The sequence below is a fragment of the Petromyzon marinus genome, chromosome 1 (genome assembly GCF_048934315.1).
Source record: "Petromyzon marinus isolate PM22_M1 ecotype Great Lakes invasive population chromosome 1, UKy_Petmar_22M1.pri1.0, whole genome shotgun sequence".
Taxonomy (NCBI): Eukaryota; Metazoa; Chordata; class Hyperoartia; order Petromyzontiformes; family Petromyzontidae; genus Petromyzon; species Petromyzon marinus.
Window position 1 is genome coordinate 21,179,118 of NC_133667.1, and position 13,212 is coordinate 21,192,329.

At 37.2% G+C, this 13,212-nt stretch overlaps 1 long non-coding RNA gene across 2 annotated transcripts; it reads left to right on the forward strand.

The window, feature by feature from the left end:
• The first annotated feature begins 1,025 nt into the window (after positions 1-1,025).
• Positions 1,026-12,044, forward strand: LOC116953330 (uncharacterized). Of its 2 annotated transcripts, XR_012941190.1 has the most exons (6): positions 1,026-4,629; positions 5,988-6,145; positions 6,594-6,661; positions 8,361-8,521; positions 9,794-9,924; positions 10,389-12,044. It is a non-coding gene; the product is annotated as an uncharacterized LOC116953330 (long non-coding RNA). The 2 variants fall into 2 exon arrangements; XR_012941191.1 differs by lacking the exon at positions 6,594-6,661 and having other exon boundaries at positions 1,027-4,629.
• The last annotated feature ends 1,168 nt before the right edge of the window (positions 12,045-13,212 follow it).

The following is a 13,212-nucleotide window of genomic DNA, read 5'->3' on the forward strand; positions in this document are numbered from 1 at the left end:
TCAATTTTACATCACCTCTCTCTGTTGGATCTTCAGCATATCCTACAAAAGTTAGTGCATCCACTTCAGGAATTGCCCTTCAAACTTCTAGTTGTTCAACAACAACCGGACAAAATATTGATAAGTCAACAATATCACTTGGATCATATTCAAGTCCATCCATACCAAATGCGGCATCTACCGGAGCAAATCCATTGTCATCTACATTCTTTACAACACAACAAACAAATTATTCAACAAATATGACTAATGTTCAAACATCAACATCACAAGCATCTACAACTGGAGTTCAAGTCACAAATGGCACATCAACAATATTGACAACAGCCACTCCTATCAGCGCTCTGTCGACATCAGCAACAACAATTTTACCTCTGTCATCATCAATAAACCTTTTATCAACGGCAACAAGCAAAACTACTTCTTTTGGATTGTCCGCCACTTCAATTAGTTTCACTAAAACTAATGCCCAATCTCAAAGTACGACGACATATATGAATTCCTCATCAACGACTACCTTCATCAATACTGAAACATCAAATCAAAGTCCAACAATCTCCAATTTAACGAGTTCAGCTGTTCCACCAGCTACAAACACAACTCAAATGCCAACGATTGAAATATCAACTTCACCAAGTACGTTATCGTCTATGCAAACAAGCCAATGGCAAAGTACCACACAATCTACAATTGCATCCACGTTTACGTTTCAAAATAATACAAGCCTTAACACAACACAGCAAATGACACCAACCTTACCAACAAGTTCCTTATTTTCTGGGACAACAAAAGGATTGACAACCTGGACAGTGAGCTCCACCACCCCTTCACCATCAATCAATTATACATCACCTCTCTCTGTTGGATCTTCAGCATATCCTACAAATGTTAGTGCATCCACTTCAGGAACTGCCCTTCAAACTTCTACTGGTTCAACAACAACTGGACCAAATATTCATATGTCAACAATTTCACGTGGATCATATTCAAGTCCATCCATTACAAATGCGGCATCTACTGGAGCAAACCCATTATCATCTACATTCCTTACAACACAACAAACTACTTATTCAACAAATATGACTAATATTCAAACATCAACATTACAAGCATCTACAACTGGAATTCAAGTCACAAATGGCACATCAACAATATTGACAACAGCGACTCATATCAGCGCTCTGTCGACATCAGCAACAACGATTTTACCTCTGTCATCATCACTAAAACTTTTATCAATGGCAACAAGCAATACTACTTCTTTTGGACTGTCCGAAACGTCAATTAGTTTCACTAAAACTAATACCCAATCTCAAAGTACGACGACAAATGTTAATTCCTCATCAACGACTACCTTTATCAATACCAAAACATCAAATCAAACTCGAACAATCTCCAATTTACCGAGTTCAGCTGTTCCACCAGCCACAAATACAACTCAAATGGCAACGATTGAAATATCAACTTCACCAAATAGGTTATCGTCTACGCAAACAAGCCAATGGCAAAGTACCACGCAATCTACAATTGCATCCACGTTCATGTTTCAACATAATACAAGCCTTAATACAACACAGCAAATGACACCAACCTTACCAACAAATTCCTTATTTTCTGGGACAACAAAAGGATTGACAACCTGGACAGTGAGCTCCACAACTCCTTCACCATCAATCAATTATACATCACCTCTCTCTGTTGGATCTTCAGCATATCCTACAAATGTTAGTGCATCCACTTCAGGAACTGCCCTTCAAACTTCTACTGGTTCAACAACAACTGGACCAAATATTCATACGTCAACAATTTTACGTGGATCATATTCAAGTCCATCCATGACAAATGCGGCATCTACTGGAGCAAACACATTATCATCTACATTCCTTACAACACAACAAACTAATTTTTCAACAAATATGACTAATATTCAAACATCAACATTACAAGCATCTACAACTGGAATTCAAGTCACAAATGGCACATCAACAATATTGACAACAGCCACTCCTATCAGCGCTCTGTCGACATCAGCAACAACAATTTTAACTCTGTCGTCATCATTAAAACTTTTATCAACGGCAACAAGCAATACTACTTCTTTCGGATTGTCCGAAACTTCAATTAGTTTCACTAAAACTAATACCCAATCTCAAAGTACGACGACAAATGTTAATTCCTCATCAACGACTACCTTTATGAATACCGAAACATCAAATCAAACTCCAACAATCTTCAATTTACCAAGTTCACCTGTTTCACCAGCCACAAACACAACTCAAATGCCAACGATTGAAATATCAACTTCACCAAATACATTATCGTCTACGCAATCAAGCCAATGGCAAAGTACGACACAATCTACAATTGCATCCACGTTCACGTTTCAACATAATACAAGCCTTAACACAACACAGCAAATGACGCAGAGCTCACCAAGAAGTTCCTTATTTTCTTGGACAACAAAAGGATTGACAACCTGGACTGTGAGTTCCACCAATCCTTCACCATCAATCAATTATACATCACCTCTCTCTGTTGGATCTTCAGCATATCCTACAAATGTTAGTGCATCCACTTCAGGAACTGCCCTTCAAACTTCTACTCGTTCAACAACAACCGGACCAAATATTGATACGTCAACAATATCACTTGGATCGTATTCAAGTCCATCCATACCAAATGCGACATCTACCGGAGCAAATCCATTGTCATCTACATTCCTTACAACACAACAAACAAATTATTCAACAAATATGACTAATATTCAAACATCAACATCACAAGCATCTACAACTGGAATTCAAGTCACAAATGGCACATCAACAATATTGACAACAGCCACTCCTATCAGCGCTCTGTCAACATCAGCAACAACAATTTTACCTCTGTCATCATCAATAAACCTTTTATCAACGGCAACAAGCAAAACTACTTCTTTTGGATTGTCCGCCACTTCAATTAGTTTCACTAAAACTAATGCCCAATCTCAAAGTACGACGACATATGTTAATTCCTCATCAACGACTACCTTCATCATTACTGAAACATCAAATCAAAGTCCAACAATCTCTAATTTAACGAGTTCAGCTGTTCCACCAGCTACAAACACAACTCAAATGCCAATGATTGAAATATCAACTTCACCAAGTACGTTATCGTCTACGCAAACAAGCCAATGGCAAAGTACCACACAATCTACAATTGCATCCACGTTGACGTTTCAACATAATACAAGCCTTAACTCAACACAGCAAATGACAACAAACCTACCAACAAGTTCCTTATTTTCTGGGACAACAAAAGGAATGGCAACCTGGACAGTGAGCTCCACCACCTCTTCACCATCAATCAATTATACATCACCTCTCTCTGTTGGATCTTCAGCATATCCTACAAATGTTAGTGCATCCACTTCAGGAACTGCCCTTCAAACTTCTACTGGTTCAACAACAACTGGACCAAATATTCATACGTCAACAATTTCACGTGGATCATATTCAAGTCCATCCATGACAAATGCGGCATCTACTGGAGCAAACCCATTGTCATCTACATTCATTACAACACAACAAACTAATTATTCAACAAATATGACTAATATTGAAATATCAACATTACAAGCATCTACAACTGGAATTCAAGTCACAAATGGCACATCAACAGTATTGACAACAGCCACTCCTATCAGTGCTCTGTCGACATCAGCAACAACAATTTTACCTCTATCATCATCATTAAACCTTTTATCAACGGCAACAAGCAAAACTACTTCTTTTGGATTGTCCGCCACTTCAATTAGCTTCACTAAAACTAATGACCAATCTCAAAGTACGATGACATATGTTAATTCCTCATCAACGACTACCTTTATCAATACCGAAACATCAAATCAAACTCCAACAATCTCCAATTTATCAAGTTCAGCTGTTTCACCAGCCACAAACACAACTCAAATGCCAACGATTGAAATATCAACTTCACCAAATACGTTATCGTCTACACAAACAAGCCAATGGCAAAGTATCACACAATCTACAATTGCATCCACGTTGACATTTCAATATAATACAAGCCTTAACACAACACAGCAAATGACGCAAACCTCACCAACAAGTTCCTTATTTTCTGGGACAACAAAAGGATTGACAACCTGGACGGTGAGCTCCACCACTCCTTCACCATCAATCAATTACACATCAACTCTCTCTTTTGGATATTCAGCATATCCTACAAATGTTAGTGCATCCACTTCAGGAACTGCCCTTCAAACTTCTACTGGTTCAACAACAACCGGAACAAATATTCATACGTCAACAATTTCACTTGGATCATATTCAAGTCCATCCATGACAAATGCGGCATCTATTGGAGCAAACCCATTGTCATCTACATTCCTTACAACGCAACAAACAAATAATTCAACAAATATGACTAATATTCCAACATCAACATTAAAAGCATCTACAACTGGAATTCAAGTCACAAATGGCACATCAACAATATTGACAACAGCCACTCCTATCAGTGCTCTGTCGACATCAGCAACAACAATTTTACCTCTGTCATCATCACTAAACCTTTTATCAACGGCAACACGCAAAGCTACTTCTTTTGGATCGTCGGCCTTCAGTGAGTGAAACAGTGTATTGGAAATATGATAGCATCACGCAGGCGTTAGGGATATTAATTATCAGTGGATATTAAAAAAAAAAGAATCATGAATTACCTGATCATTTTAGTCAGAATGAAGCTTAGTCATTGTAAAGTGACAGTATTTTAAGCCTGTATAACTGAGTTAACATAAGATTAAGCTTAAATATTTTAATAACAGAATACGATGCATACTCACGATGGTATCATGCTACTAGACTTCAAAGCACAATTATCTTACAATTATGACGTAAAAATATGTTGTGATAAAATCAAACGACAATGGAACTATGTTGAGCCTAAATTTTGATTTAAAGCTTTCGTGACTGCAGTAATTCATATTCTTAGCTCTTTCGGTAAAGTCACGTTGAAGGGAAACAATAAAATATATATTGTTTCCCCACAACGTGACTTTACCGAAAGAGCTAAGAATATAAGTTGAGCCTCCCAAAGATTTCGTCACCTTGCGTAGTTGCAAAAGATGAGAAGTGCACGTCGACTCTTTGACAGTGCAGGTGACGATTATCAAGTTCAGAAGCAAGTCTGACAGTGAAAATAAATATGGTTAAGTGAGAATCCAGCTGAAGAACCAATAGAAAAGGTTAGGGAATTTAAACAATGCTCAGTACAGTTTATTTTTTGGGGGGTGGGGGACAAGAGAGCATGCAGATTAAGTTGAAAGCGTTTTCACGAGAAAACAACTCAAGGAAATATATGCAGGCATATATGGAAGATGCTGATAAAGCAAGACAGCATTTTTCCCCACACTTAACGGGAATAGTGATAATAGTAGCTTTAATATTATAGGGTTACGATAACAGACCATTCTAAGAATGATGTCCTTGAGATAAAAATGACAATCAAAAGCATATTTGAGGAATTAGCAAACAGAGGAAGATTCATTTGCAAATTACAGAAAATATTGAATAGCTGAAGATAATTTATGCAATATAATGGATCGGCAATGTAATGTAATTACGTGTTTATCAGGGTAGAAATTTGTTACTCATCTTACTAAACTCTGTATATAACACAATTGTCTGTAATAACATGACAATCTAGAATATATTGAGCTATGTTTCCAATACCTATCTTCTCCAGATTACCAGACAATCCAGAGAGAATATGCAACCCAAACTTGTTCCCGGTGTCACTATAGTCATACAAGTCTGGTTACACACACACGCACCTAGAAGAATACACCCCCAAATGTTGCTTTAAAATACAGGGGGGAATCTAATAATCTGGAGAATATGCTAATGGAAGAGTAGCCTGTGAATTTGATACTACAAATTGTATTGATATTTTAAAAATATTTTTTTATGATGTAATTTCAGATGCAAAATCTTCAGCGTCCATCCTTGGATTTCCCACTACATTATTTTATAAATCATTCGGTGTTAAATTTAATATTATAAACCAACAGTTTTCGTCAGAACTTTACAACATTTCATCTCCGTATTACATTGGATTACAATCAAACATTACTCAATTGGTAAGTTTATTTTTTGTTCCAATTTTACTTGAATACATTTTTAGAAGGAATTGGCTATTAAGTTATCACAATATCAGAATTGAACAACTGTGTTGTTGATCTTTCCATTAATTAATATGCCTACAGGTGAGAACAAAATGATATAGAAAATAAAAAAAATACTTAAAAGATGTAGTTTTAGGAATAGTTTTTTACTGCATGTACTCATAATTATTTTGGACATCACAAGGCATATTCAACACATATAGTTCTATACTCAGAATTATTTTCCAATGTCTAGACAAACTATCACATTAGCCACTTATATTGCTTAACGAACATTATACAGAAACACACTTTAGTGGATAAAGGTATAATAACTATTGAAATAATGCATTACTGTGTTGATGTAATATGAAATTGTATATACGATACGTCATTTTAATCTGTAACACAATTTTTTTTCTAGTTTAATCAGCTGTTCAACCAAAGTGATCTTAAGGCCATGTTTAATTCCTGCACAATAATTCAAATTGAGTGAGTATATGATTTTTAAGAAATACAGCACACTATGCAATTATCGCAATCATGATCATAATGACAGTGATCATAATGGAGTTCATTTGGCATTACATTTTTTTAAAAAAATCGCATTGATTTTAGGAAATCGGCTTGATTTTAAAGGTTTAAATGAATGAAGAGTCAAAATTGACACAATACAGGGTGCTTCAAAAAAATGTTAACACTTCGGAGAATTTTCATCAATACCACAAGAAATGTGCTGCTGCCTCTGGGCTATGGAGACCACCTGGAGAATATTCCAGGCATGTGTTGAGAATGATGGCGAACAAGTGGAGACTCTTTGACTTTTTTAAGCTATTAACATACATTTCCATTAAAAATGATAGTCCCATTTAAGTGTTAACATTTTTTAAACCACCCTGTATAAAGCATACTGTTCTCAACCAAGCACAGCAAGACTATGAGCTCGCCCATCAATCGATGATTGTTTAATCCTAATGTAATTTGTTAATACTGCTGATTTCTAAGAATCCTGGGGGTTCTAAGCATGCTAAGCTTCAGGCATTGATATAGAAACCATGATAGCACTATGATGTACTAGACTGACTTTTAGAGCTTGAGGCATTGAAGTAAAATTTTCAGTAAATTTCTCACACATACCATTGGAACCTCCTTTGCCAGTAGCAAAATATGATAATTGTTTTTTTTTTACCCTTTTATCTGGCAACAAAACTGACAACAAGACATGGCGACCCAATAATAAGAGCATTGGGATTATATCACATTCTATTCATGCCACACTTTCTGCACGCATGTATGTGTAGTCCCTGGCGTGGTAGAATGCAGAGTCCAAGTCTATGTACATTCAATGCTGCATATTGGATGGCGCTGTTTTTCCTTTGTCAGCAAGTTTATTGAAGGAGATGAAGTACGTCCCAAATTGTATTTTAAAAATCATATCATCTGTGAATCTCCTCTCATCCATGATCTTATTATTTACTCTTGCTATAATCTATACCGCGAAATCATTTTAGAAATATTTCAGTTATCCATGAAATTAGAAATGCTTACCAACAGATAAGTGGAATATCCAAGAATCAGTGGTGAAATCATCTTATAATCGTTAGTAAGGCATGAATCAAGCATATAACTTTCAGGGAATGCAAGAAAATTTTTGGATGCATGCAACCCCAAACACGCTTCTGGCAACTGCAGTGGTGGTCGCAACATTTATGAAGAGGACAGAAATGATAGTTATGACAGAAATGATAGTTATCGTCATCTATGGATACGAGTCACTTATACGTGGTCACCGAGGGTGCTAAATTTAATATTTTACTCACGAAAATCTCCAGATTATTATGATTGGTTGTTATAATGGAACAATACTCGATTGGTATTCTGTGCCAGTATCTTCTATTACAGCAACTCCTCTTGGGTCAATAAAATGAGTATCATGTTGTGGGAAGCCAAAAGTGGCTGTATTCTGGAGAGACTGGTCCTTGCCATATGAAGTTAGATTGTAGACTATTACCTTAGGATTGCCTCTGAGGTGAGCACTACCAATCCCTCAAGATACTTTACATTTTTGACGAGATTATAAGTTTATGTGTAGTGTGAGGCCTGTGCAGTTGTTAAAACGACCGCCACGTATTCTGTTTTGTGTATGTTTTATCAAATGTTTGCAATTAACGTCTTTATTTATTGTGAACAGCCCTGTATTCCTCAACGTGTACAGTATCTGCACATTCATATCAAATGAGAGCAGTATCAATGAATTAAATGCCACAACCGTCTACTACAACATTGTTAAAAACCTACAAAATGGCCTCCTTGGAGAATATCAACTGGACATGGAAAGCATTACAATAACAGGTAATATATACATAACCTTTAGCCAACTGGAATACATATCTTGATCATCATAAGCTACTGTCAATCTAATGTTGGATAAAGGCCTCCCAAAGTCACCACCACCCCCCGCAATCCTGCAATGGAATCATGTACCCTTGGACACGTTCCATTTCTTGGCTCCCACTGTTTCTCCAAGGGCTACCATTTATAAATTGCCAATGATCATTGTAAGTTGGGGAAAGGATAGGAAGCAATGAGAAACTTATCTGAACCCATAAAAGACATTAAGAAAGAGGCGACATGTAAAAATAGCTGAAAATGCACCAATAAAGATGAATTACATGGAACTCTGTAGAACGATGCAACGAATGAGAAAAGACATCTGGCAATGTAACACATTGAAATTGTAGCAAGCATTGGAAGCATGCAAGCAAAAACAAAAAATCCATTCGTTATTTCATTCTGAAGTGCTCGTTAGATGCTATTTTTTTTCCTTTAGAATAATGATGTGCATTCCGTGAAATAAGTTGCAAGCTTGATAAATGCAATGACAACTTTTTTTTGGTATTGAGCTTAAAGAAAAATTATTGCAATTTCTGGGGGGTAGCGGTAGGTGAGTTTTGGACCCCAATAGATTTTCACACCTTCCCCTCCGTCTCTTCACGCATCTCATTTGTAAATAAATTAAAGGAGATTGTGATAAATGTTATTGGTAAATAACGACTTTACAAAATTACTGACGTGGATATTTTCCCCACTCATGTTGATGCCTTAATTTATCGAGTGCAATTTTCTGAAAAACATCGAATTGTAAATGTTGTGGGTTTACTCTCCATCATACCGTTGCGCTAAACTAGTAACGAATTGGCATGTTTTGTTTACGTGACAAACCTTCTTACCAATTGGCTGTGTCGGGTGGTGGTGGATTTAACTACATTTATATTTATGCGATCTAACCCAAAACCCTCTATTATGGATATTGGTCGCGAAAGCCTACTTGTTAAACTGATCTTCTATTGTAACTGTGAATATCCTTGGTGAGATTGTATGTATGTTGAATTTCTTTCACACTGTACATAGCCAACCCTGCTAATCGGAGGTGTTACTTCTTTTTTTATGTAACCTTAGTGTAGCTATTTCATCTTCTTAAATTATTTTGATAATCATTCATATTGACAATTTATTTATATATATTTTTTATGATGGCCAGGTTTGTGAGAACTTGCTACAGTCTACAAACGCTATGCATAATGACACATATTACTTACTGTAATGTATTTGTGTGTGATTCAGAAAGGGATGCTTTTGGCGCTACCTCACAGCAGAGTGTTGCGGCCGCCTTGCCCTTTTGGGTCATCTTTGCCATCACCCTGTCGTGTTTGCTGCTTGCTGTGCTACTTCACTGCTGTTGCTGCTTGTGGCTGGTAAGTGGCAACTATTAATCTAAAAACAAAAACAAGGGCAATGCAATGGGGCTGTAATGTTTAGAGATGCTCACGATGAGAGATGGGTAGGTTGCTGGCGTAGACGTTTGGGCTTGTTTTACCTGTGAGTGAAGTGTGTTTACATTTGAGTTGTATGCAATGCATCTCGTATCCAAGTTGTGTGTCTTTGCATGCTATATGTGCATTAGTATGTCTTTGCCCTCAAGGGGGATGCTTGCAGCGGGGAAATTGTGTGTGATGTCCATGCGTTAGAATGAGTGTGAAAGGGCTCCAATGCACTTGTCACACGCGGAGTGCACGAATTAACGGTCCTGAATGATATGCTATGAAACACATTAAAAAATATACGTTATAAAATATACCTTTAGCTCACATTAGTATTGTAATGTTTTTTTTCCCCCTGCTAAAAATGAAAACAAATGCCACCTGTGTTTGCTTCACAGATTGCCTGCTGTAGACGGCGATATTACCGAAAAAGAAAGCACTGGCATAGAGTATATATTTATCATGTCGTCTAATACCTTTGGAAACCAGGACTTCAGAAACATATTAAAGGTGTTTCTTTTATTGAACGGCGTGCCTCGCGGTATGTGGACCACAGAGCAAGGCTCAAAAATATGCCCGTTGCTAAATTGAAGATTTAAATACTTTTGGTCATACCCTACTTCAATAATTCCATGTAATATCTTTGTTTTGATAAAGTCAGTAGCAAAGAATGATTTTCTAGATAACACACTCCCCGAGCCTCTTTGTGCCTTCTTTAGCTCTCTTTTTTATGGTTGTGTACTCTTAGAGCACAGTTCTTTTTTTTGGTTGTGATGCATTGAATAATAAAAATATAATGTAGACCTTTCAATTAAAGAACTGGTGTATCTTTATTATGGTGTATCATCTTTGGTCACTTATTATTGAAAATTCGAGTGCAAGCATTGTTATAGATTATGTATTTCTTACATAAGCAAATCGTTAATATATGCACGACTTTCAATGAATGCGAGTACGTGTACAGCTCTTTGTCAATATGCTGCTGGTTAAAGGCATCTCCCACCGTGCTCGTGGGAGTTATTTTACCATACTTTACCATGCTGATGAGTACGGTTTAATGGTGGGAAAAACAGATGCGGGAGCATATAATCACAGTTCAACAATTACAATGCGCAAAAGATGATTGAATGCTTATCTAATAAAATGTCATTCCCTGAGCAAACTTTTTAAATTGAAATTATTGGGGTAGTGCATCAAAAATCAGCACGACATTGTCTTTATATAATTGAATAACAAGCTTGTTAATGACCCAGCTCTCATTGCCTCTCTTACCTCTCTATCCCATTGCCACTCCGCTCCCTCTCTTTGCCTTTGCTGGTATTTCTCGACTCAGTGTTTTCCCGAAGTCTCTAACATTGTTCCTCCACTCTTTGAAACTGTGTTTTACTTACCTTGCATCAACTTGCTATGCAAATTGTGTGTCCTTGCTGACCTGGCACACAAAACAAATTTGCTTCCCCCTTCACACACTATACAACTAAACTCTATTCTTTTCTGTGGTCTTTCCACTAAGATTATCACTTGCAGTGTTTTAAGTATATGTTGAGTATTCTTGGTTCTTTCGGTAAAGTCACGTAGAAGGGAAACAATAAAATAATAAAAATATAAAACAATAAAATTATCACGACGTTTCGACTGCAACACAAGCAATCATCATCAGGTGTGAAAACCACAGCAAGAAAATTTGAAAAAAGTGGCGGGGTTTTTTACGTTAAAAACCGCCACTTTTTCAAATTGTTAACGTTAAAAAAATCGCCACTTTTTTCAAATTTTATTGCTGTGGCTTTCACACCTGATGATGATTGCTTGTGTTGCAGTCGTAACGTCGTGAGAATTTTATTGTTTTATATTTTTATTATTTTATTGTTTCCCTTCTACGTGACTTTACCGAAAGAACCAAGAATATGAATCCCTACAGTCGCGAAAGCTTTAAATCAAAATTTAAATGCTGAGTCTTTAACTTTTTCCCGATATGCGTTGCTGACGGCAATCAGATTCACATTCGTTCTCGACATGTTTTCAGCAACTTTCAATAAAAACATGACTGGAAATTATCATCTGTTCCCATGTCATCTATCTGCAAATGCGAATTTCCATTTTATTTTGTATTGTACACAGGCGCGGTTCGTCCACTAGGGGCGTTGGGACGCCGCCGCACCAAGCAGCTGGAGATGATACATTATTTTTCTAATAAAATACTTTTCTATAAATTGTCTTGTTGTCTTTAAAGAAATTTTAACACAACGATTCCTTCAATGTGAATTGCTTAATGAAGGTAACAGTTTAAGTCTCGGGGCGGCTGTGAAGGCGTCTAGAGTGAGAGATATCCCTTACATTCGTTGCGAGTAGCTTCGCATTTGAGCCACGCCGTTTGAGACCCATTTGGGGCGGTGGAAAAGGCGCCCATGGCTGTAGTGAGACGATGTCACAACGCGAGGTTGCGCTGTGCAAATACAGCACCTCACGTCTTTACGCTCTAGGCTTTTGGCAACGTCAAAGGGATTGCGTAGTGTGGACTGGAGGTTTCATGGGGACAGCATTTGAATGCTTTGTTGTTTTGTTTAGTATTGTTTCTAAATGCCTACCGTTTGGTAGATAAGACAGTTATATTACTTTTACGGGAAGGCCAATAACATAACGAGGTTTTTTCTTAATTAGAACACCATATTTTCAGAGGTCACTCACAACAGCCCCACCTCGTGGAAATGTCACGAGCCGCCGCTGATTGTACAGTAGTAAATTTTTCCCCGATTTATTGAAGTCGCATGGCTAAAAACACCTACAATCCGTGAATCTGCATTTTTTCAATGTGGATTTTTTAATTATTATTATTATTATTAAAATCAGTGCGCCACAAACGTGTCTTGCAGGTCCTGCAAGACACGTTTCCCACACCACCACTAAATTTTAGATTCGTTTGCACATTCCAAAAGGGAACATTGAATATTGTATTGCTTACTCTTTGGTTCTTTCAGGAAAGTCAGGTCGGTATAAAATAAAATAAAGCGTCCATCATCAAGTGGGAAAGCGATGGTCTGCTGCTGAGGCAGACTGTTTTAAAAGGTTTGAAATGGGTGTAGCCCAAGGGTCATAAAGAAGTGGGCGGGGCTAGTGATGCAAATGTGAGAAATTGGCATGTAACTGTAAGAACAGAGAGCGGCCTCCTCGACGAGAGCATGGAAGTGGCTATGTTAATGTGAGAGATTAGCATGTTAATGTAAG